General features: G+C 50.4%; 1 protein-coding gene and 1 long non-coding RNA gene across 5 annotated transcripts in view; one reads left to right on the forward strand and one right to left on the reverse strand.

Moving 5' to 3' along the window:
- The window catches only part of GRIK4 (glutamate ionotropic receptor kainate type subunit 4), a 193,314-nt gene that overhangs the window by 164,840 nt on the left and 2,172 nt on the right, over positions 1–26,302 (reverse strand). Inside the window, exon 1 of one of the 4 annotated variants that reach the window (XM_065040012.1) lies at positions 16,445–17,249. The exons of the other annotated variants lie outside the window; for them this stretch is intronic. The gene's annotated coding sequence lies outside the window, so the exon portion shown is untranslated. Of the gene's footprint in view, positions 1–16,444; positions 17,250–26,302 lie in introns of those variants that run through there. 4 annotated transcript variants of the gene reach the window in all.
- Positions 20,209–25,211, forward strand: LOC135576297 (uncharacterized). The gene is made up of 2 exons (XR_010467950.1): positions 20,209–20,689; positions 23,502–25,211. It is a non-coding gene; the product is annotated as an uncharacterized LOC135576297 (long non-coding RNA).

Below are 26,302 nucleotides of genomic sequence, written 5' to 3' on the forward strand. Positions count from 1 at the left end.
CTCTATTCCTGTCAAAGGAGACAGCGGCTGTTCGGCCAGCAAACAAACTACCTGGACACATCCCCTGTGTCACCCTCCCAAATCCTGGCACTAAGGAAGCTGAATCTCCGCTGCACCCCAGTCTCTCCTTAGCACCACGGTTTAAAGCGTCCCATTAGCCTATGGGGATTCTCGCAGGAAAGCAGACCGCACCTAAGCTGAAATACCGAACCTGTAAATGAAGCCTTGTGAGAGGCAGGCAGCGCCGGAGCATCATTCATCATTGCCAGCAACGCTTTCCTGGTCGGAACAGCAGGGACCAGCGTGACACGAGCTGTGTCACCACGCACCTCACAACTCACTCACTCCAAGAGCTTAGAGCTCTCAACTCAAAGGACAAAGAAACAGCACTCAGAGCTTGCTCTCCTCTTCCCCTTCGGCACATCTTGTCTTTACGCTTCTTGCTCCCGGGGACACACGACACCTTCGGGAAGAAGGCAAAGTTTTCCGTTACTGGATACACAAGCTCTGTTTTATCCCTCAAAACTAGAACTCGACGCGCAGGGTAGCAGTCAGCCTCAGCTGAGAAGCACAGCTCCCAGGGGTTCCTCGAGGACTGTTTGGGCAAAGGCTCAGCAAAGGCAGCAGGAGAAAATGGCACCAGGCAAAGCTTGAAGCCAGACCAGAGAACAAAGTACAGGGACAGACACAAACAAGACATCACGCTTCCCCACACAAAGACACGCTCTGGTGTCAGTGCTGGACGAGGGAAACGGGCTGGGGGTCTCCCCTTCAAATCCAACCTGTGGCAAAACCAGAGAGCCCGAGCCCCAGCTTTACCCATAGCGGCAAACAGGCTACAGCTTCAGCTCCTGGATTTCTTCCACCACCTTTGTCTAACGCAGAAGCTGCCCGTGCTGGCAGCAGGGAGCTCCTGGACAAGGGTTTCTCTCAGACCCTCAGGAACGTGCGATTTGCACTGGCTAGGACACCTGGAACTACTGCAGTACAGAGAGGAGAAAACCCAGGAGTCAGAAAGACACCAGGTGTTTCACCCCCACCATCGGCTCTCCTCCATATCACTCACTCCTTCACAACAAAGATATTTTTTCCCTTTTCTTTTCCCTTTCCTCTCCTAGAGACTGTAAACGATCTGTCAGTTCCCTGGCACTTTGTACACTGCTCTTTCTGGCTGTTTTCCAGATCTCCTGGGTGCCGTTCTCTCTCTTTTTTCCCCTCTCTTTTCTTCACCTCTCCAGCTCACCCCACTCTCCCCTGAGGTTTCTTTATCTCCACAGCGTCTGGCTCATGGACTCACAGCCACCAACGCTCCGCAGGGCTGATCTCGCCCATGCCTGGTTGGGTCTGCGGATCCCTCCCCACGCTCCTTGCTCTCTCAGAACAGAGCTCAGCGGCCCGTTCTTCTGCAGGTGCTAAAATCCCAGAGGAAGGGAGATGGAAAGAGGGACATACATCAACACAGCCCGCAACATCCCAGAGGCCCCTCTCCAGAGCAAAACTGCCCCTCTGCCCTGTCCGAGTCGAGCTGTTGCTGGCTGGGGAAAAGAAGAACTCATTTTGCTTATCAGCGCAGAAGGAAAGATGAGGGTTGTTCTGGAGTCTGAAGAGAAACGTCAGTGAATGGAGACAGAGAAGGAGGGAGAGGAGACATCTGCCTGTCAGGTACAAGCAGAAGCTGAGGGGAGAAAATGGGTTGAGAAGCAAAGAAGGGACAGGAGAAGGCGGATACCAGACTACAAAGAGAACATACTACAAACTATTCCGGCCTGTGCTTCAAGCTTCAAGCTTCTTCCTTCTGACGTGAGCCATCAGAAGCACTGTGACATCAAAAACAGAGGTGGGTGGGGGCAAATCGTGTTCTACCGTTTGCACTCCCCATGACTGTGCCCTCACACCAACCAGCCCGTACACACACGGGACACGTTCTCTCCTGCTGCCTGGACCCCACTTTAGCTCAGCACATTTTGCAGCTTGCCATGACACTGAGAAGGCGACAGAGCCGACAGGGACAGCTCGGCCCAAATCCACCCGCCCCACTCTTGAACAGGTTCCTCTCTCCATGCCCAAGGACTCTCCCAGCATCCTGCTATTGCTCTACCCTTCGCTCTCCCCTCCCAAGAAGCTGCAAAGACACACACAGGGTATCCTGGGTACCAGGAGGGTGTCCCAGGTAACCAGGAGGGTCTCGTGGATGCGGCTCATGCTGCCCCATGTCCCAGCAGCTCAGGCCCTGCCCTGGCCCATCTCCCTTTCATTAAGCTCCCAGCAATGCTGAGACACGGGCAGTCACTCATGGCTGGCTAAGAGCTGAGCTGAAGCACAGCCAGAGGGAAGAGGTGAAATGCAGCCCCTGGGATGTGCTGGGAGCAGCAGAAATCAGCCACGGCAGAGAGAGGGAAAGAGGGATGTGGGAGCTGGAGAGAGGAGGGGGAGGAGAGCAGGTGGTTGTGAAAGCAGGGGATGCATTTCTGCCCTGAGGAACACTGGGATAAATATCTGAATATTTACAACAGAATCCCAGAGTGTGAGGGGTTGGAAGGGCCCTGGAAAGCCCATCCAGTGCAATCCCCCCATGGAGCAGGAACACCCAGATGAGGTTACACAGGAAGGTGTCCAGGCGGGTTGGAATGTCTGCACAGAAGGAGACTCCACAACCCCCTGGGCAGCCTGGGCCAGGCTCTGCCACCCTCACCCCAACAAGTTGCTTCTCCTCTTTCACTGGAACCTCCTGTGTTCCAGTTTGTTTGGGGGAGGAGAACAAGGGAGCGACCCCCGAGCTGCCTCAAAATGGCGGCACCAGAATCACCCCAGGGCTCAAAATGGCGGCACCAGAATCACCTCAGGGCTCAAAATGGTGGCCCCAGAGGAACCAATTTGGGGATTTTTTTGGCCTAGATGCAAGACTCTACACTTGCCCTTGTTGTATTTCAGAGCAGAGGGGCAGGAGAACCTCTCTGACCTACTGACCACCCCCTTCTAACCCACCCCAGGTACCATTGGCTTCCTGGCCACAAGGGCCCAGTGCTGGCTCACGGTCACCCTGCTGTCCCCAGGTCCCTTTCCCATTATTCATACATTTTATTTTCCATTTTGCTCTGTTCGGCACCACTGCCGGCTCGGACAGCCCTGAGGGAGCAGAGAGGGACACAAACAAAGTACTTCCATCAACACAGAAAACTCATATAAAAAGAGGGAGGAAAACAGAGAGGTTGGCAGCAGGCCCTGGAAAGGAAGACAGTGAGTAACATAGCACATTCCAGCCACAGTATTTCTGCAGGGGAGAGACATTAAAAAATCCAGCCTCATGCCTCTAGAAAGGAAGGAGTGGATAATAACTTATGAAGACTTTTCCCTCTGAAAAATTAATGTTGACAATACAAAGACATACACAAGAAAGGAACAACTCTCTGCAGAGCGCCCGTGAGAGAGGAAGCCAAGCTCAGTGGAGAAAGATGACTGCTTTAACATAATAATGCCCCCCATGTATTTTGGGAAACCTGTTTTGTGTTTTCTCCTCCTGCAAGGCTGTAATAACCCCACAAACACTCAGTCATCCACAATAAAAGCCACATCACAATAAACCAGCGGAAAGGCCATTATATAAAACAAATTTTCAATAAAATAAAATAAAAAAGAACACAGAGAGAGAAAAAACAATAAAGCAAACATTTTCAGAGCAAAACCTCAGTGCCTCTTGCCCAGCGCTTTCACGGCCACACCTGCAAACTTCCCCAGTTCTTAAAGACTTTGTTTCTCACTTCGGGACTCATTTTCTGCAGGTCATTAGTGGAAATGCCCCTTCCCACAAGCCCACAAGTTCCATCTCATGATGGCAAGATCTTCTTTTCTTGACCAATATTGTGAGAGGGATGCAAACCATCCTGAACCGGCACAGCAACGAGAACGGGGCACACGACTTCACCCATTCCAGTTGGACAAAACCATCACACTGGGGTGCCTGGGAAGGACCAGCAGATCATTAAGCTGGACATTGAGCCCGGCCTCCCTTAGGACAGACTAGTGGTGTCTTTGTTCTGAGAGTATAAGTAGTGCAATGGCAGAGGAGAGACAGCTTGTCCTGGGGTGAAGTTTCTGCTCAGCTCTCATTAAGCAGAATATCCTAAAGCGTAAGAATTTATAACTTTCTATTCATTTATGCTTTTACACTTACAACTCCGTAAAAAGTCTGATAAGCCACGTAAGTATCTACTCTCAGCTTCAATTATTCTGTGTGACAATGAACACCACGGGCTATTTTTCCACGACGCTTAGGAATTAACCCACGTCAGCAACTCAAGTTGGACTTTAAATTATCTGGTCTTTCCTGAATGATCCATCCACACATTTTGTCTGTTCACCATAGAGAAAATCTTGCATATGCACAACCTCACTCTCCCTAAAAAGGCTAAAAACTTCACGGCTAACATATCGTCTATAGCAGGGAAGGGCAATGAATGAGGAAAGGGAGGATGGGGACTTACATTCCCTCATGTCTCCATGCAGTGCTCCCCGCGTCAAACCCGTTACGGCCTTTTAGTAGTCCTTCGGTATTAAAGTTATTGTCACAAGTTCTTAAGACGTCAACAATGAAGAATCCCATTGTTCTCCTAATTAATTCGGCAATCTCGGTGAAATAATACAAGCTGCAATTGTAATTCCGAGCTCACCCCTCGACCACTGGAATCAACTAATTAAATAACAATCAGCGCTCCCGTTTGCATTTAGAAGATGGACTATTCCTTTTTATTGCTGCAATTAGGGAATGCACTCAATAATCGGAATGAAATACAAATTTACCCAAGAGCCCACTAAATTATGACCACTCATACTTTGTTTTCTTTTCAGCCTAGCAAAATCAAAGAGCACTTCTCCCTGTTTCTCGGTTAGAAAGGGCACTCTGGGGACGGACGGCAGGTTAGCAGCTGCACACTGCTGTGCCGGCACCATCTTTTCTTCCTCCCGGTTGCCATAACCTCTGTCTTTTTGATCAAGGTCCATCGCAGCGCAGCCTTTACTCCTCTCCATCCCCCCCACCCTCTATATCCCACCATGTCAAATCACAAACCCCGGCTTTTCTCTCCGGAACGGCACCTCCAAGTGATGCCCGGATCATATTATTTCATGCAAATGCTAAATATTACGCATAGAGCAAAAAACAGCATTAAGAAAAACAGCTAGGGGATACAATTATCCATTTGAAAAGAGGATAAATAGACATAACTGTCACGCTTTGAGTATTTTTCCTCCTTCTACGCTACAGCTGTACCTCAGGGTCGATGCTTATGAGGTCCTGTGTATTTGCACAGAGCAGTGCCAACGTTTCCCCCACGTTTCTTCTAGGAAAAATCCTCTGTAGGGTCCTACACAAGTTACAGCGTCCTCTGTGGTGCGACACAACGCCGAACTGAAAGGGAATAGGTGTCTGAGCCACCGAGGAGCACCCTGTTTGCTCCTGACGTCTGGCCAAGGATTTCTCAGCACTTTTACCTTAGCGAGGTGCTCAGAAATCCTCAGCCGGAGGTTAATAGCGAACAAGGTGCTCCTCGCTGGATGAGGCCGTGCGCAACCTGCACCCTCCTGGCTCTTGCCCTTCAGACTCTGATTTCCCAGCCCTGAGTGAAAGATAATAGTCTGAAAAATGGCACGGTAGAGCGAGCATCCCTGTCGGCACGTTAGTCACGCTGACCAAAGGAGCCTGCATTTCTCTGCTAAGAGCGCATCGCTCTCTCCTTCACTGCCAATCCCGCAAACTCAGGTGGGAGCTGGAGATTCACGCTGAGTCCTTTCAGGCCATTATGAGTCACAAAGATCGCACAAGCCAAATGCAGCCTGCGAGGCCACCGGGCCCAGGAGAATCTGGTTCTGTTTTGGGGAATATAGAAGTGAAATTGCCTGGCCCTTCAGCTGAGACTTCATTAGCGCTGCTGGTGATGCTCCAGCCAGAAGAGATGACTTCTCCTCCAGCCAGCTCTGCGGGGGAATCACTGAATCCCAGAGTGTCAGGGGTTGAAGGGCCCTGGAAAGCTCATGCAGTGCAATCCCCCCATGGAGCAGGAACACCCAGATGAGGTTACACAGGAAGGTGTCCAGGCGGGTTGGAATGTCTGCACAGAAGGAGAACAACCACAGAGAGCTCTGACTAAAAGCAGACGGGTGTCTTAAGGATGCGGCCTCACTAAAGTGACAGCGAGACGATCGCTGCCATCAGGAAGAAATGCACACGGCTGAGAGAACCTTTCAGTGCTGCCATTGGAATGGAAATGGCTGTGCCCACCAGCCCCATGCTAACCAGTCTCCCCACATTCGCACTCGAAGCTTCAGAGGGAGCTGGTAGAGGTGTCGTAGCAATAGTTTCTCCTTCCCAAACAGGAGAATTGGTACCCAGAGCAATTCCTTTGTGACAGCATCCACAAGTCTGCAAAGGCAGAGGAGGAACATGCCTTTCTCCCCATCACATCACTGTGGGGATTACACAAAGAGGACCAAAACAATGAAGGGACTTTATGTTGAAATCAGCATGACTTCAGGACAAGTTTGAAGTTAACGTGATGCTTTACTGCTCTCTCAGGGGGGATCTGATGTGTTTCCCCCACGACAGAAGGAAACTGCGGCAGATTCAGCTCCGTGACTGGATCTGGAGGGCTCAGGGAAGCCAGTTCGGGATGGGACACGAGTCTTTAAGGCAAATCGCTCCAATAAAGGAAAGAGCCACCCACTGCAAACCCACCGACAGAACTGGCAAGGACGGCGGCAGCAGGAGGAGGTGTGAAAATTAAATTGGATAAAAGGCAGGTGTTCAGGGAGAAAGGGAGGCTGAGCGGAGAGCTAGCGCGAGCAACCAAATAGAACGGTACCAGCATTGTACTGCTGTCACCGGCACTTCAAAACATTTGCAAAATGCTCGTGTCTGCTTCAAGGAAAAGAAACAGAAGCAGCTTTAAACTGCATAATCAACCCATCAGCAAGAGTCAGAGGAAAAGGGCGTCTTCACTCCGCTGTGGTCGTGCTCTGGTCCGACCAGAGCTCCTTATTGCTTCAAAGCAAATACTTCTTGTTGAGAGCACAGCCTTCTTCCAAATAATTGGGAAGTTTTGCAATCCAGCCCCCTCACCGACAAGCTTCCAATTTCTCCCATAAGCCCAGCAAGTAACACGCTCAGTTCCTATCTCCTTTATTTGGGGCTACAAGAGCTCTGCCCCAAGCGGGAAGGTGGGGACACAAACAAAAACCCCAAAAAGCAGCTGGGTAAAAAGGCCATGAAAAGGTAGAACACGACTTTTATTTTCCGACTCCAAAACTGGAACTGTTTTTCCCTGTATGTGCTTTTGCCATTTTGGAGCCTTCCCCAGCCCTCACGGGTTTACTCAAGCCTCCAAAGAGCAGACGGGATCATTTGGGTTCCCCAGCACACGGGGTGATGGGGACGTACATTTCCAGACAGGAGATGATCTTCTGAGGAGGGTGCCAAACACACTCACGGTCACCAGTTGATTATACTAATCATTTAATTTTACATCTAAAATCTTACTGCTTTCCCTTCCAATTTAACGGCCCAGAGAACTTTGCTGTAATAACTGCTCAGAACCTGATGCTCAGCCTGGCCCTTCTTGGCTATCGGGCTCCACATCTTCACTCAGAAAAGGTGTCGATGGACAGGCAGGTTTATTCCAGATGCTGTCACTGATTTGCTGTATCTTCCTCAGCATACTTCCATTCCTCTATTACCTGGAAAAAGGTGTAACAAGAAAAACCCCAGTGCCCAAGCAGACGTTTGTTTCCTTTCCAGCTCTTTGCTTCAGTTTGTCCCCTCTGTTCTGTAAAAAAGCTCCCGAGCTTCAGATTTGAAAGAGCATCTATTAATTACCCATCCATAATGAACTAAAGCAGTTTGTGGCAGAGCTGTTACGTTCGAGTCAGGAATCTTTTCTCCTGTGAATCGGAAACCTGTGCGTTTTGGCACGGAGCACAAAGAGCAACACCAGGATTGTGTTCCCAGCAATCCCGCTATGAAAGAACCTTCAGATAAATGGGACGTCACCTGCTCACATCATCTTGCTTTTAACAGCAAAGCCACCCAGACACGGCTGGAGGCTTTTCCCTTAAAAGGAGAACAAGCAGGCAGCCTAATTGAAGACAATTCATCCACAAAACACAGTTTGTTGTAAAGCTGGTTTTATATCCACCAAAGCTGGAAAGCTTCTCAAGAATATTTCCTTCACCTGCAGCTTACATGAAGGCCACGAGTTTGCTGGGTCTCAGTGGCTAGAAGCCAAGAGATCACCATCAAAATACATAAATTGCTGTGCAAGATTAGAGTGCTGGCTTGACCAGTCACAGAACCCCAGAATGTGAGGGGCTGAATGGCCCTGGAAAGCTCACCCAGTGCAATCCCCCCATGGAGCAGGAACACCCAGATGAGGTTACACAGGAAGGTGTCCAGGCGGGTTGGAATGTCTGCACAGAAGGAGACTCCACAACCCCCTGGGCAGCCTGGGCCAGGCTCTGCCACCCTCACCCCAACAAGTTGCTTCTCCTCTTTCACTGGAACCTCCTGTGTTCCAGTTTGCACCCATTGCCCCTTGTCCTGTCACTGGTTGTCACCAGAAGAGCCTGGCTCCATCCTCCTGACACTGCCCCTTTCCATCTTGATCCCCAGGAATGAGTCCCCCCTCAGTCTCCTCTTGTCCAGCTCCAGAGCCCCAGCTCCCTCAGCCTTTCCTCACACGGGAGATGCTCCACTCCCTCCAGCATCTTGGTGGCTGCGCTGGACTCTCTCCAGCAGTTCCCTGTCCTGCTGGAACTGAGGGGCCACAGCTGGACACAAGATTCCAGGTGTGGTCTCCCCAGGGCAGAGCAGAGGGGCAGGAGAACCTCTCTGACCTACTGACCACCCCCTTCTAACCCACCCCAGGTACCATTGGCTTCCTGGCCACAAGGGCCCAGTGCTGGCTCATGGTCACCCTGCTGTCCCCAGGACCCCCAGGTCCCTTTCCCCTACGCTGCTCTCTAATAGGTCATTCCCCAACTTACACTGAACCTGGGGTTGTTCCTGCCCAGATTCAAGACTCTACACTTGCCCTTGTTCTATGTCATTAAATGTTTCCCTGCCCAGCTCTCCATCCTGTCCAGGTCTCTGATGGCAGCACAGCTTCCAGTGTCACCACTCCTCCCAGCTTGGTGTCACCAGCAAACTTGCTGACAGTCACTCTGTTCCCTCGTGCAGATCACTGATGAATATATTGAATAACACCGGCCCCAGCACTGCCCCTGAGGCACTGCACTGGGTACAGGCCTCAACCGGGATGTCACTGCTGTAGGAAGTGACCGGCACTTCTCCAGCTCCGAGGGAAGAATAATTAAACCCGCAGAGCTCAATGCCACAAGACACCGTCAAACGGCAGGGACTGAAAAGACACGTCACACAGGAAAGACCCAGACATTGTAAAGGACTGGCTAGCAAGTGTGGGAGGAACACACGCCTTTCTCCTACTAAACTCTGCCAGGTGGGAGCAAATAAGCATTTTGATCACCAGCTACAGACATCTCGAAATAGATCCAATGCTGCCGGAGTACAGGTAACAACATAAAACACACCTTAGGTGGATTTGGTCCTGCAGCAACCTTATTGTTGGTTGCTTTACAAAAGGGAGTGTTCTGCATAGACAAAACAGAATATACACACAAGCAAGCAGGTATGTTGAAAACCCGACCTTTTTGCTCTCCTCTCCATCTTTAGGCCATCGCCAGACCCCTGCACCATACGTAGCCATCAAGATTATGAATTTTCTAAAGTCTCATTTATTTCCTCAAAGCCAGCCCCAACGTGGAGATCTTCAGAAATAATTGTGCCTCATTGTTGCTGCCGTTTACAAATTCTGCTGTATCCATCTGTCCAGTTAATTACTTTGTGCAGTAGCCTGTTAGCTTCTTAAATATAAAAAGAAAAAGGACCCAATTATCATTCTGGGCAGCTCCCTCCATCCCAGAGAAGCGGCACATCCCCAGTGCCACAAACGCCTTTGTCACCGCTGCAAGCCGACGAACAGGCGAAGAGAGAGAAAAGCGCTTTGCAAGACTTTATTCTAGGGCAGAATTTCCATCTCTCGTTTCTGTCCAGCCCTCCGTCTCAGTGACATTCCTGCTGTTACCAGTGGGTCTGACCCACTGCTGTTGCCTCTTCCCCAGCATCTCCCCCTCTATCCATCCCCAGTCTCTCTTGCACTCTCGCCTCCCAAATCCTTCATCTCTTTTCCACATCCCCAGGGATAACACACAGGACAAGTGACTCGGTGGCTCTGATGAGGATGCTCTGTGTCCCCCACACCAACTAACAAGTGCAGGAATGGGTGTCGGTGTTGTTCAGCAGGCGGGTTTTGCTCCGGCTCGGCTTCAATGAGAGCATTTTTTTCCCAGAACAAGGGGCTGAATTCAGCTGCTTGGTGCTGTCTGATCGCACTTTGTTGCCAGAGTAACGGAGGCGCCGGAGCTGCCAGGGCCACGCTTGAGGGGGCAGAAGGGGCTGCCGCCTGGCACCCTGCTTGTCACCACCCTGCAGAGGGCTGGGGACACGGGTTTGGGGTCCCCCAGCCCCTCCACGGGGTCAGCTCAGACCCCAAAGCTCGTGACAAGTGGGGAAAAGGAGGGGAAATGTGCAATCAGCCCCTGGCATCTCCTGGAGAGGTTCTCAAGTGACTCTGGACCACCCACTCCACCCCCCTGGGGACAGCAGGGTGACCATGAGCCAGGCTGTGCCCTTGTGGCCAGGAAGCCAATGGTACCTGGGGTGGGTTAGGAGGGGGTGGTCAGTAGGTCAGAGAGGTTCTCCTGCCCCTCTGCTCTGAAATACAACAAGGGCAAGTGTAGAGTCTTGCACAGAAGCAAAAAAAACCCAAAACTGGTTCCCCTGGGGCCACCATCTTGAGCCCTGAGGTGATTCTGGTGCCGCCATCTTGAGCCCTGAGGTGATTCTGGTGCCGCCATTTTGAGGGAGCTCGGGGGTCACTCCCTTGTTCTCCTCCCCCAAACAAACTGGAACACAGGAGGTTCCAGTGAAAGAGGAGAAGCAACTTGTTGGGGTGAGGGTGGCAGAGCCTGGCCCAGGCTGCCCAGGGGGGTTGTGGAGTCTCCTTCTGTGCAGACATTCCAACCCGCCTGGACACCTTCCTGTGTAACCTCATCTGGGTGTTCCTGCTCCATGGGCGGATTGCACTGGGTGAGCTTTCCAGGGCCCTTCCAACCCCTCACACTCTGGGATTCTGTGATTCTGTGAAATGGGGATACCATGCTGCCACCCTGCCTAAGCCCCCTTTTGGACCCAGTCACATCTCAGACCAGAGAGACCTGACCAAATAATTTATCCACCCCTTGCTGCAGTCCCAGAGATTACAACCCAGGTTTCCCAACGGTTTGTCCTCACTCGAGGGCCTGGACGTACAGCTGAACCCGACTGCAGTAAGGATGCTTGACAGGTTAACGCGTCAGCTGTCTCTGAGAGAACATACTTCAGTCTGAAATAAAACACAACGATGTCTTCTGCTTTATATAGCAAAACCTGGCCTTAGGGATCCAGCACACCAGCAAAGGCTGAACAGAAGTGGTTTTCTTAGAGAGGAAGGACATAATTTGTGCTTTGTACTTTGAGAGTGCTAACACAGCCCTCTAAGACAGAGAATGCAGTCTCTCCAGATCAAATAAAACACCCTGTGATTTTCCTTTTAAAGGGAGGACAAGTCGGAATTTACCCCATCGCCCATCTGAACCCTCGGTTCCCAGCACACCCAGCGCCTCGCGGATCACCAGGCGACCCCCGTGCTGCTTTCCCTCTCCCCACGCTTGTATGTTTGTAAATTGGTTTTTCATCTGTAACCTACTGTTCAACTCACTCCACGGTTTATCCCAGTAGAGATTTTTTAGATTAAAACAGATAGCAAAAGCACAAAAATAGATGCCCCCAGTCTTCTCAGCACTCGTATCACAGACAAGGGAAAACACCCGTAAGTCAGACATAACTACAGGCTCGGCACTGCATGGTAAGAACTTGCTGTTATCCTACACACGCAAACGAAGACCACAGTTCATTTACTTGTTTGTTTTCCCTCTAAGGCCCCTGAAAGTCTTGAGGTGCAACATTTTCACATAACACTAATCCAAATCTACATAAAACCTGATCAAAAAGAAAGGGCTGCACGCCGCGGGGAACAGAACCACTCGCGGTCCAAAGGCATTGATGCAGAGCGGTTTGCTCAAGTTTAGTCCTGTTTCTGTTCTCAGGAATCACGAGATGCAAGTCAAGATCTTTTCCACTTCATCACCACTATCTCAGTCTGTAACAGAACATAACTCATCTCACGCCCCTAGCATGGACACCTCCACTTGCTGCTCGACGCTTGGCCCGTGTTCAGGAGGTCACCACAACTTGCCCTCGGTTGCACGGGCCGTGTCTGCCAGAAACAGGGAGTAAATTAAGATCTGTTTTAAACCCCCGTCTATCCAACAAGCACAATCCTTCCAAACCATTTGTCTAATCTGTTCTTCAAAACCTCCAGTGACAGATAACTCTGCAAACTCCCTTAGCAATCTATTTTAGTGCTTCGCTATTTTTACTGTTCAACAACGTTTCCTGATGTCCAGCCTCGATTTTTCTTGCTGCAATTTATGCCATTGAGAAGAGTTCATTCCCTTTCTTTGAGATTGTTTCTCTTTGATTCCTGTGGGCATGTGTTCGGTGCCGAGATGGCCGCAGGTTTCCACGCTTTAATAAATCAAACATTGCAGAACAGAATTGATGGGCCGTCTTATTTGAACTGCCCTGCACCAGCCCAGCTCAGAAATTTGCTGTCATTGTATCCCCATCCAAGTCTGTGCTAAAGCAACAGCACAAATAGGAGCTCTGTGTATTCCAGTCTCAAACTGGCAACCAGAATTGAAAAAGTTCAAAACAGCCACTCTCTAAAGGCATCGGCCTCATTTTCCCTTAAGCGTTGGACGCAGAGAAGGCAGAGCCGACTGTACAGACCCGGGCACCCAAAGGATCAGTTTCTGTTCCAGACAAGCTAATTGCCTTTGGAGATGCAACAGTCGAAGGGTTGGGTTTGTGCCTGAGCTGGGGACACTGGAGTTCAGCCTTAAACTCCCAACTCTGAAACGCCGGCCTGTGGCCTTGGGAAAGCAGAGTAAGGATAAAGCAGTGCCGTGCCAGACCTAGCAACCGCCTATCAGGCAACACAAGCCGGTTTTTAAACACAGTAATAGATGGAAAATAAATCAGAGCATGCTGGGAAGCAAATGAAAGAGAAGCAAAAGCATCACACAATCCCACACCTGTTGCTGCAGCAGATTTGCGGAGCGGCCTCTCTGCTCCCAGCTCCTCCTCGCACACAGAGATTACCCGTGTTGAGCCAGCTCTGCGCCCCCTTCCTTCTACACACGCCGTTCGGGATGAAATGCAAAAGCTTTTCATCGTCATAGCCAGACAGGACAAGAAAACAAGGCAGCCAACTGTCCTCCCCATTTTATTTGCTTTTGCACACACAAAACATCTCATCAGTAATTGCTTGGCTGCAAAGAGCTGGGATCCAGTTGGATGCCTCCAGTATAGTCCTTTCCTTCTCTTTTTCATTCTTCCAGACTGTTCTATAATGCTGTCCCACCCTTTGTGCCGCTTTTTTATCTCCTCTCATCTTACACAACCTTTTTTTCCTTCTTGCAGGCGCTTTGCCCAAGAAGGATGGGACAGCAGGCCCTAACTAATCACCCGGGACATTAACATATGCAATTATTCTCAAGCCCTGTTTCCCTGATGAATTCCATCCTGGGCCTCTGCAGGCTGGATCCATTTGTTCCCAGATCCCATCAAGAACTTTTCCCTGTCGTCATCAGGGCTCGTGCCTTTTGGCATTCACTGACTAACCGCTCCCGGCGGCTCCGCGTTACCCTTCCGTGTCACTTCAGTTGAGTTGCAAAGCAACCATACCCCAAATACAAATGCTGAGCTCTCCTGGACGTACAGCGTGAAAACACACAAGCACATCTCATTCTGCTCGACTGGACCAGTAGTGCACACACACCAATCAAGCCACATTTACATGCTCCTTGTTGTTTAAATTAAATAGATACATCCACAGCTAAGGGAGGAGAAGAAAGCCAACACACCCGCAGCAGCTGGGTTGATCACTCCCAGCACTGAAAGCCATTCCTCCAATAATTAGAGGGGTTAGACGCTCTAACATTCGTTCCACCCAGAGGGCAAAGTTCAGCAAGAGAACCTGGAAAAAAGTGAAAATGTGCAGTGAATTGAAATCCAAATGCTCGTCATCTCAGTGGGAACATCCAAGCACACAAGTCAAGGGCTTCCTTTAATTAAACAAGTCATCTCAATCTGTTTGCCATTGCCTTTTTTTTTTAAGGACAGAAAGTGTGTTTGAAACTTTTAATAGAAATTAAGTAACACCTGCTTGTCTGAAGGTACCTGTTCCCACATGCCAAACTGTCCACAGGTATGACGGCTCATGCACATCCAAATTCTCACTAATAAGGTATCCTTTATAAATATATATATCCACCGTTCTTTGAAGATGGAGCGAAAGACCACTAAACAGCATCCCCTTGAAGCACTGGCTGTTCCTAACACTGTCGAGACCCTAAAATGCCATGAAGCAAAGTGTTAGTGAACTCAGCTTGTCTGTATTTAGAAAACTAAACTTATTTTGGCTTTTTAAAACCAAAATAAGAGTTTTCCAAACATTTCATCCCTCATATTGGGATCCCATGCAGCCACAGCTCCCTGGTTTTATGTGCCATACAGGACGGCTGCTGCATCGAAAACCTTGTGGATTCATGTCCCAGCTCAAACGAGCTTCTCTGCATATATATATATACACACACATATACATACACACATACACACCAAAGGCATCCCAGCAGCAATAGTATGGGAGATAACGACCCTCACACTGCGAACCAGGTCAGTCGCTGACGGGTTCAACGCTTCAGATTTTCCCTTGAACAGAAGTTCATCCCTTCCCCTAGAAAGATACTAATTCCTTTACCAGATCAGAGCTCTTCATTAAAGCACAAACACTCCCGTAATGGAAATAAAATGAACTAGAAACCTTCTAGCTAGAAGGAAGCACATTATCTCACCCCCCTGCCATCCATCACGAGTCCTAATGGTCCCGCAAGACGCAGCTCTGGCTCGGCCGGGGACTCCCGGGATGTAACACAGGGATGATACGCTACCGAATCACAACAGCTCGGGTTGCAGCTTCCCACTGAAAGTGTCGATTCTTTAGTATCAAGATTTGGTGGTGGGAAAGGAAAAGAAAAGGTTCCCCTTAACCCAGCTTGAGTCTCCACTCCATCAAAAGGCTGCGGCAGAACTCTCCATTAGTCATGGCTGGCAAACTTGAAAGGAATAAAGGGAACCAGTGAGTAATGCAACACCGTAAAAACATAACAACCTCAATAATGGCAAAAATCAAAAAGCAGCACAAACCCTCCACCAAGCTAACAAACAGGAGCACTCGAGCCAAGGTACATGGCTCGACAATTCCATCTGTGTAAGCGCATTTTGAGCTGAAGTGTTGCTGCACACACCAGGTTGGAAATGGTGGTTTTCTAGTCCCGACATACGCACAAACGCACAGATCCAACCATCGGCTCGCTGTCTCGGGAATCCCTTCTAAACGCTGCCGTTCCGAGAACAAGCAGGTGAGGGGTAGTGGCTCTATCTAGCATATGTGACAGCTTTAAAAGCTGCATTTATGCAAGCAAATGGAGCATGGCAGCTGCACTGTATTAACACCGGTGTCTGCAAATGGGGCTCAGAGATTTTTGTCGCTGTGACTGGAAATTTACTCCACATACAGCCAGGGAGAAAACGGCTTTTAAGTTGTACTTTCAGAACGGTGCTTCCACCTCCTGTAGCATCGACCCGTCTTTATTTGCCACATTGCGGGAGCAGAGAGGAAAACAATATTTTAACAATATTTTAACACTGTACCTTTATTAAATCATCTTCCTATTCCTGAATGCCACCTGTAGATACACCTGAACTTGCGCTATCCTCCCAAACCTGTAACACCTGGAATAAACCCCGCACGGTTTTCCTCTTGACATGGATATTCCCAGAGACCTACGAGCTATAGAGTGAATTCTTATACAATATGATAATTGACTCAGTCTCCAAAGGATAAACATGTCAAGATACAAAGATCATTTTTCCTCACCAATGCAATGAAGATGTGATTGGAAATGTCGTGTTCTGGGTGTACGAGCCATATTCTCATAACTCATCATCTCAAATAAATTGTTCTATCATTTGTACTAGTTAGAAGATATTCCAAAGTCAGACAAGCTGAAAGCAGGAGTTTAAACATCATCCACATGGCAGAAAGAATATTAATTTCCCTCCCCCCTATATAAATGTTAAATCATAGTCTCTCACCTAGGGTTAATTAATCTTTCCAAGGCGCTCGAGTCCACCAAACACGGCAAAAAGACGTTAAAGACCAGCCCATGCTTTCAGGAAAGCCCACTGCAAATCTTCACCATTTCCTGCAAAGTCTGGTGGAGAAGAAACACTTGAATACGCAAAACCACACCGCGTTATGCCACGAGTCCCGTCCTTTGGGAAAAGCCGCGGTTACTCTGGACACGTTGGGTCACACGTTGGAGACAGAAGAGGAGCAGCGCTCGGTGCAGTCTCGCTGCTACGGACCACTTACCCCCAACAGCGCCTTGGGTTTCCTTCCCTCTCTCCATTCCCATAAAACACCATTTGCTTCCATAATTGAACCTTCAAGCAACAAAGAACCTCTGACAAATGAAGCAATTTCTGGGGAAATTTAAACCCTAAATCCAAGCAGACAACAGCTCTTGAACCGAGTTCAAATGCATCCCCTGCTTAAGTTCTTGTCTCCAGCCACTTAAAAACTCTGAAGTATTAGGTGCATTAAAGATACTTGGAAGAGAACAAGGATGAGATCACTCCAAAGAGGAGGAGATGATGCTAATTATACTGCTGGTAAAATGGAATCACCAGGGGAGAAAGAAAACCAACAGTCAAGACAGTTAAGCGGTGCAGGAGCAGCTACACTATTTAATCAGCGGTAGGCCTGAAAGAATAACAGATTGCATCAAGGTAGCGACAGACAATCAATGAACACTCAATTAACGGTTACAGTATTACTAACTTAAGCAAAACGTGGTTTTGCGAATGGTAATCGTCCCCTCGCGCTGATACAACCCTAATTTAATTTGCTTCGGCGCACCAACATCAAACAAGAGGAAAGTGGGTCTGATGGAAGCAGAACCTTCAGCCGCCCCGTGTCCAGCTTTCGCAGACGGATGAAAGATGACAAAAAGAAGGAAAATATACTCAAAACTGAAAGATTTGAAGGGCAATTACGACCATTTTGAAATCTTGTCCTACTTGTTATTGAGTTTTCCCACACCAAACCTCCACAGCCTGCAGTTGACCTAAAGGAACTTCACAAGATGTATCATTTCAATTTAAACCCAGCAAATGTACCAAGCGCAGGGTAATTTGCTCCTGTGCTTAAATATAAAGCCATACAAAAATAAAACATGCATTTTTTCTCATCTGAATTTATCAAGCTTGAGCCTCCAGCCACAGAACCACGTCCTGCCCTCGTCCCTTTGGTGAGCAAAAGCCTCTTCCCCTGGTTAAATACTTGCAGACAATAACCAATTCCAGACCCCCTGCAGCTCTTTTCTCTTGCCAGTTTGCCAACATCATTTTTAAGGTATAGATACCATGACTACACACAACGCTCTTCCTACTTGCATTCATTATTTCTTTGCTTAGACAGCCAAAGATAGCGTTAACCCTCCCGAGGATTCACAACACAGCACAACACCAGCTAGTTATTGATAAGATAATGAAATTAAGCTCCAGCTTCTCACCTTGACGAGGCAACTCCCAGAGGTTCCTCTCTCAAAGTGTGGGTTTTACTCCCTCCTCTCCTTAATAGGGATTAGTAAGTTATCACACGCCAGCCACGCAGCAAGATCTGTCTGTACATTTACCCTTTTCCCACTACAAATTCAAGATAACTTGAGTAAACTTCACACCCGTTCTCAAGCCCTCACATCCCAACAGCGCCAGATCTGCACTCTGTGCTCCTGCCAGAATGAATTTGGGAAGTGACCTATTAGAGAGCAGCGTAGGGAAAGGGAGCTGGGGGTCCTGGGGACAGCAGGGTGACCATGAGCCAGCACTGGGCCCTGGTGGCCAGGAAGCCAATGGTACCTGGGGTGGGTTAGAAGGGGGTGGTCAGTAGGTCAGAGAGGTTCTCCTGCCCCTCTGCTCTGCCCTGGGGAGACCACACCTGGAATCTTGTGTCCAGTTGTGGCCCCTCAGTTCCAGCAGGACAGGGAACTGCTGGAGAGAGTCCAGCGCAGCCACCAAGATGCTGGAGGGAGTGGAGCATCTCCCGTGTGAGGAAAGGCTGAGGGAGCTGGGGCTCTGGAGCTGGACAAGAGGACACTGAGGGGGGACTCATTCCTGGGGATCAAGATGGAAAGGGGCAGTGTCAGGAGGATGGAGCCAGGCTCTTGTGGTGACAACCAGTGACAGGACAAGCGGCAATGGGTGCAAACTGGAACACAGGAGGTTCCAGTGAAAGAGGAGAAGCAACTTGTTGGGGTGAGGGTGGCAGAGCCTGGCCCAGGCTGCCCAGGGGGTTGTGGAGTCTCCTTCTGTGCAGACATTCCAACCCGCCTGGACACCTTCCTGTGTAACCTCATCTGGGTGTTCCTGCTCCATGGGGGGATTGCACTGCATGAGCTTTCCAGGGCCCTTCAACCCCTGACACTCTGGGATTCTGTGAAATCCACCACACAAGGACTAGAGCATCTCGCAGCCCAGATGTACCTCAAGACACTCCTTGGACCCTCCTTTTGCAGACGTGCTCCTGCTTCTCTGACCTCCCCAGGACAAGGAGTTGGGGATCAAGAGCCACCAAAGCCCCTTTTCCCCCAAGTTGCATTTTGGGTGATGCTGCCAGCACGTTGCAGACTCGCAGCATCCCATGCCAGATGGAAACTGCCAACTCATGCGGCCTCTGGAGGGATCTGGGCCCAGGGCTCTGCTTGCAGCAGCCTCCTCTCCATCCCCAGCACTACTGGTTGGAAGCTGATACGTCTGGATTTTTCACCAACAGTCAGAAAAAAATTTGTCACGGAAAATGTGCGAGTACTGACATCTTAAGTCAAAAAAGATGCAGATTTCTCAACTGTTAGCAGCACATTATGGAAATACATTCTTAGGGACTATTAAATATGGGTATTATTGACTAGATGAGCAGAAGCTCAATGGACTAGCTTGGAAATACGTCTTTAGACAATTCTTAAAATGCAGATTAATTATCTAACAGACCAGAACATTTTTTTTTTCCTCCAGACTTTCTAATGATCTGCTGCATAAACAAACATCCAGACTATTTTGTTTGCATTCGTGTTCGCTGTGATGTTCTCCAACAACTAAATAGCGACTGAGGAGACTTAAATCTTATTTAACACTCAGCAGGAGCAGAACAAACGGGATGTCAGTCCAAATCACTGCAGGACTTGTCTCCTTAAAGACCTTTGGGACGTTCAACTGCAATTAATACCAAAAAGCTCTGTTTCCCAAACACAAAACTTTGGGTATACCAAGTAGCATTGAATTCTTTCTGTCCCATTAGGTTTCATTAAAGAAACTATGACGTTGATATCCAACATTTAATGAGTGGTACTCCCAACAAGCCCTTTTTAAATGAGCAAGGCGCATTACACTGCAGAGATACGCACCGACTCCTCTGTCCTGATTTGAACCTTTAAGTTGCAATTTTAAAATCACACCTTGATTTTTAAACGTGCCGTTGATAGAAGATTGAGCACAGTGGTCATTTTCTCAGCAAGAGTAATTAACATGTTATTTGTAAATTGTGTTTTCAGCTTCCGCCTACTCAATTTCTTATGGGTTAAAATGCTGTTGGATATCAAACCCAATGCAAAGCAAGTGTGAAACATTATTATTCCAGCTTCACACCCATTTTCCCCTGGTGTGAACAATAATGCGAACGGCACGACAGTGATGAATCGGACGTGGAGAGGACCAGATGCTCTGCGAACACGAGCACAGCCTCTGCCCCAAACGTTTTTCGGTTTAAAAAGAGACGGGATCGCCCGCTTTCAGAGCTGCCCGCGCACAACCTCTTCACACCACTTGTTCCCAGACCGCACACAAGGTGGAGCGAAAACAGGAAATAAGCCCAAACAAGAAAAGGGCCAATGAGTGTGGTTGGAGTAAAATATATTGTAACCAACCTTTTTTTTTCGGGGGCAAGGCAGATTTTGCACACGCAACAGTTCGCAGGTCAACCCGTGTGCCTGCAGTTCTGTGCTGCCCTGGCCAAGAGCAGCCACATTCAGAGCAACCACCAGCCACAGCAATTTGCTGCTCCATCATCGTCTACGGAGACAAATGCCCAATGTGAACCCCACGGCGGACACCAGCACCCGTGACAGGCAGCTCCGCAATCCCCGTGCCACCGAGCAGGGCCCGAGAGCCACCGGCAACAACCCCTCAGCATCAGAATGCAGCGGGTTCCTCAGAGAAACGGCAACTCCTGCCAGTGAACCAAAACTCCCTGGTTTTCAGCAAAAAGTTAAAAAAACCAAACAGGTTAAGGCTCAACAAAATGTAACAAAAAGAGGTGGGGGAGGAAGGGAAAGGAAAGGAGGTGGGGGGGGAAGGGGAAAAGGGAAAGGAAAGGAGGGGGAAGGGGAAAGGAAAAAAGGAAAGGGGGGGGAGGGGGGGAAGGGAAAAGAAAGGAAAGGAGGGGGGGGAAGGGAAAGGAAAGGAGGGGGGGGAAGGGAAAGGAAAGGAGGGGGGGGGAAGGGAAAGGAAAGGAGGGGGAGGAAGGGAAAGGAAAGGAGGGGGGGGGAAGGGAAAGGAAAGGAGGGGGGGGGGAAGGGAAAGGAAAGGAGGGGGGGGGAAGGGAAAGGAAAGGAGGGGGGGGGAAGGGAAAGGAAAGGAGGGGGGGGGAAGGGAAAGGAAAGGAGGGGGGGGGAAGGGAAAGGAAAGGAGGGGGGGGGAAGGGAAAGGAAAGGAAAGGAGGGGGGGGGGAAGGGAAAGGAAAGGAAAGGAAAGGAGGGGGGGGAAGGGAAAGGAAAGGAAAGGAGGGGGGGGAAGGGAAAGGAAAGGAGGGGGGGGGGAAGGGAAAGGAAAGGAGGGGGGGGGGAAGGGAAAGGAAAGGAAAGGAGGGGGGAAGGGAAAGGAAAGGAAAGGAGGGGGGGGGAAGGGAAAGGAAAGGAAAGGAGGGGGGGGGAAGGGAAAGGAAAGGAAAGGAGGGGGGGGGAAGGGAAAGGAAAGGAAAGGAGGGGGGGGGAAGGGAAAGGAAAGGAAAGGAGGGGGGGGGAAGGGAAAGGAAAGGAAAGGAGGGGGGGGAAGGGAAAGGAAAGGAGGGGGGGGGGAAGGGAAAGGAAAGGAAAGGGGGGGGGGAAGGGAAAGGAAAGGAAAGGAGGGGGGGGAAGGGAAAGGAAAGGAAAGGGGGGGGGGGAAGGGAAAGGAAAGGAAAGGGGGGGGGAAGGGAAAGGAAAGGAAAGGAGGGGGGAAGGGAAAGGAAAGGAAAGGAGGGGGGAAGGGAAAGGAAAGGAAAGGAGGGGGGAAGGGAAAGGAAAGGAAAGGAGGGGGGGGGAAGGGAAAGGAAAGGAAAGGGGGGGGGGGGAAGGGAAAGGAAAGGAAAGGGGGGGGGGGAAGGGAAAGGAAAGGAAAGGAGGGGGGGGGAAGGGAAAGGAAAGGAAAGGGGGGGGGGGAAGGGAAAGGAAAGGAAAGGGGGGGGGGGAAGGGAAAGGAAAGGAAAGGGGGGGGGGGAAGGGAAAGGAAAGGAAAGGGGGGGGGGGAAGGGAAAGGAAAGGGGGGGGGGGGAAGGGAAAGGAAAGGGGGGGGGGGGAAGGGAAAGGAAAGGAGGGGGGGGAAGGGAAAGGAAAGGGGGGGGGGGGGAAGGGAAAGGAAAGGAGGGGGGGGGGGAAGGGAAAGGAAAGGAGGGGGGGGGGGAAGGGAAAGGAAAGGGGGGGGGGGGGAAGGGAAAGGAAAGGAGGGGGGGGGAAGGGAAAGGAAAGGAGGGGGGGGGAAGGGAAAGGAAAGGAGGGGGGGGGAAGGGAAAGGAAAGGAGGGGGGGGGAAGGGAAAGGAAAGGAGGGGGGGGGAAGGGAAAGGAAAGGAGGGGGGGGGAAGGGAAAGGAAAGGAGGGGGGGGGAAGGGAAAGGAAAGGAGGGGGGGGGAAGGGAAAGGAAAGGAGGGGGGGGGAAGGGAAAGGAAAGGAGGGGGGGGGAAGGGAAAGGAAAGGAGGCGGGGGGAAGGGAAAGGAAAGGAGGGGGGGGGAAGGGAAAGGAAAGGAGGGGGGGGGAAGGGAAAGGAAAGGAGGGGGGGGGAAGGGAAAGGAAAGGAGGGGGGGGGAAGGGAAAGGAAAGGAGGGGGGGGGAAGGGAAAGGAAAGGAGGGGGGGGGAAGGGAAAGGAAAGGAGGGGGGGGGAAGGGAAAGGAAAGGAGGGGGGGGGAAGGGAAAGGAAAGGAGGGGGGGGGAAGGGAAAGGAAAGGAGGGGGGGGGAAGGGAAAGGAAAGGAGGGGGGGGGAAGGGAAAGGAAAGGAGGGGGGGGGAAGGGAAAGGAAAGGAGGGGGGGGGAAGGGAAAGGAAAGGAGGGGGGGGGAAGGGAAAGGAAAGGAGGGGGGGGGAAGGGAAAGGAAAGGAGGGGGGGGGAAGGGAAAGGAAAGGAGGGGGGGGGAAGGGAAAGGAAAGGAGGGGGGGGGAAGGGAAAGGAAAGGAGGGGGGGGGGAAGGGAAAGGAAAGGAGGGGGGGGGGAAGGGAAAGGAAAGGGGGGGGGGGGAAGGGAAAGGAAAGGGGGGGGGGAAGGGAAAGGAAAGGGGGGGGGGAAGGGAAAGGAAAGGGGGGGGGGGAAGGGAAAGGAAAGGGGGGGGGGGAAGGGAAAGGAAAGGGGGGGGGGGAAGGGAAAGGAAAGGGGGGGGGGGAAGGGAAAGGAAAGGAGGGGGGGGGAAGGGAAAGGAAAGGAGGGGGGGGGGGAAGGGAAAGGAAAGGAGGGGGGGGGGGAAGGGAAAGGAAAGGAGGGGGGGGGGAAGGGAAAGGAAAGGAGGGGGGGGGGAAGGGAAAGGAAAGGAGGGGGGGGGGAAGGGAAAGGAAAGGAGGGGGGGGGGAAGGGAAAGGAAAGGAGGGGGGGGGGGAAGGGAAAGGAAAGGAGGGGGGGGGGGGAAGGGAAAGGAAAGGAGGGGGGGGGGGAAGGGAAAGGAAAGGAGGGGGGGGGGAAGGGAAAGGAAAGGAGGGGGGGGGGGAAGGGAAGGAAAGGAGGGGGGGGGGGAAGGGAAAGGAAAGGAGGGGGGGGGAAGGGAAAGGGACCTGATTAAAAATGGCAAAATCTTCAAGGAGCTAAGCACATGCCGAGTGGGTGGGAAATTAGTACTATTATTATTTTGTGCTCGCAGGGTCTAAGACCTCAGACGCCTCCTTTGTGCCCAGAATGTAGTTTTTGCAGACTCACTATAAAGCCTTGCAGAGCAGGGTTTATAAGGTCACCGCAGAATTTGCATTACCCGTAGCCTAGCTGGGGATCGGCAGCGCGACCTACTCCTCTCATCTCTGCATATGCAATAAACCCGGGATGAAGCTCCTTCGCTTTATTTCCACCTCATTGTGCTGATGCTGAGCTCACCAAACAAACTGAGAGCCAGTGGGGAAGGGACAGAGAGACTCACCAAACAACGTATGTCTGGCTCTCTCCATCATGAAGGATGCACAGAATTCACCTGTATAGATGGACAGTTTGTCTTGGCTCCTTCTTCCCTGATAAATCAGTAACACAGTCTCTGTCTCCCTGGAAAATCCAGGGGAAGGTCCCGCAAGGACTCAGCAAAATTCCCCCCCGACTCGTTTTACAGCCGGACATTTTAAACTTGGTTCTTTATTATCGCTTAATTCCATCAAATGTTTAGCAGCACAAGCAAAGCCTTTTTGTTGACACACGCCCTCCGTAACCCAGCTCTGACCCATTTACACCTCCAAATCATTAAAGATAAGAAATAAGCCCAGCCTCAGCGCGAAGGAACCCTCACATAATCACCTATCGGTGCTCCCATCAGCACTCCTCCGTTACACTTCTATTTTCTACAGCTTAACTAGGAAAGCCAGCATCAAACCCTGCCCCTTACCCTACAGCTATTCATTGCCCACATTCTGCTATTTATTTCCTAAAATACTCTCTTTTGGGTGGATCTAATGAAAAATCCAAATAACTCAGGTCTGTTGGTACATTCTCAGTGTTTGATTAGCGTTCCAAACTGTAAGCGCCATTAGGAAGGCAGGTTTCTGTACCGCACACATCCTCTTCATGCAAGCTATGGCAATTTGACCCCCAAGGTTCATTTAAGTGATAATTAGGCCCTCGCAGCCGGCACAGGAGCAGAACTCACCTGCCTGATATCCCAGCTCTTCCTCAGGTTTGATTTCTCTGAAGGCAAAACCTCTCCTGCTGCACCTGTTCCTTTGACCGTGCGGATTCCTGCCTTGGTAACTTCCCAGCAAGGAGCAAAACTCGTCCTTTTCATGTGAACATCTGCTGCTGGTTCACACTTTATCTCCTTCGGGCCCTGGGATGAACTATCCCCATTCCTACCGATTCACAGCACCCAGGTTCCTTCCTTTGCTCCATTACTCCCTCTATAAGCAATTCAATCACTGCTAATTGACTGCAGATGGGGATTTCCTCAACATCCTGACCCCCCTTTTCCCCAGAACAACTTTTCTCTCTGCTCCTCGTACCCCAGGCCTCTGTCTGCCCTCGGAGGCTCCTCACCATTAGCTCCTATTGACACCAGTTGAGCATTTTAAGGTACAGGAAGCATTTCCTACCTTTGAAATGCTGTAAGTTTGCTCCAATTCGTCCTCCCAACCTACGTCCCGCAGATCAAATGAATTATTATTATTAGTATCTTTACAACTGCTCCATGACCTCCTTGTAGATTTAAAAACTCATTTGATCTCCCATTTCTGTTGTCAGGGAACCCATGAGGGTGTCACTGGTTCCCCCGAAGGGTACAGGCAAACAAACTGGAGTTTCTGGTCTCCGGCGCGTAGTACCACAGCCTCTTTTCCATACAAAAATAGATGTTCCATTCCTGCATAAAGCTTCAATCACAGCGTTGCTAATATCCCATTGATTTCTCCATAGCTTCCCCTCAAGTCTAAGAGAGACCCTTCAAGCTGTTCTCATCTTGTTAGACAAACATTTCAGCGTGTTCCTCCTATTCGCACACAGCAATAGGTGCCTTGTATTAACAGATACCTCAGCTGCCCTGGAAACCTCTTGCCCAGAGCACACAACATTTCCAAGACGACTTGCAGGAACTTTTGTCTCGCCACCTGCCTGCAAGCGCAGGAAAGAAATTAATTCTGACCCCAACAAGCGCTGCGCATGAAGATCTGGCCCCAAAGTCAGCGAGAATCGATACCCACAACTCAGACGCATCAGCGAGGCTTTAAAAAAGGCAACACACTGACCACCCACACTTGCTTAGTCCTAAATGAATACAGAATAAAGCTTAAACCAACTTCAAGAAAGCAAAGTTTCTTAGGTGAGGGAGTTCTCTTCTGTCTGTATAGCCCAGTTATATCTGATTATAAGGATGCACGCGCTCCTTCCAGGTTCTTTATCACGCTCCTCCTCTCCTCTGCGTCATTCTACCCTGATTTTCCCTCTTTCCTCACCCTCCCACCCAGCCATGCAGGCTCCAGCATCCCCAGTAAGAGCACACGAGCTTCTCCTCCAGCCAAAGAGGCCTTTCCCAGCTCTGCTCTCACCCCGTTGCACGTGCGGAACCAGCTGCTTCTCCTGGAGAAAGAGGGATCCAAAGGAGGCCAAAGCAGAGATCCTACCTTCAGCCACCCCAACTCATGCAATCAGTGGCATCTGGCTTCCTTTAAACTTCACTCACCGCTTCTCAATGCAGCAAAGAAATCATCACGAGCACACGCACACAACGGCAGAGATGGTATTTCTTAACACAATTTGGCTTTTGGAACAGACAGTTCGGAGGCAGCACTGCACATATCTGCCTTGCTGTTCCTTTGATGAGCTCTCCGAGGACCAGCTCCCTCAAATCACTTGCCACTCACCCACAGATTGCTGCATGCTCCTTGGCATCGGGGCATTTAGTCCTCTGCCAGCCCACATGATTCCTTGGCTTATTTTCCTTGCACAGCTTGCAAAAGAAATCTCCAGCAAGAGACT

The sequence above is a fragment of the Columba livia genome, chromosome 24 (genome assembly GCF_036013475.1).
Source record: "Columba livia isolate bColLiv1 breed racing homer chromosome 24, bColLiv1.pat.W.v2, whole genome shotgun sequence".
NCBI classification, from domain to species: Eukaryota; Metazoa; Chordata; class Aves; order Columbiformes; family Columbidae; genus Columba; species Columba livia.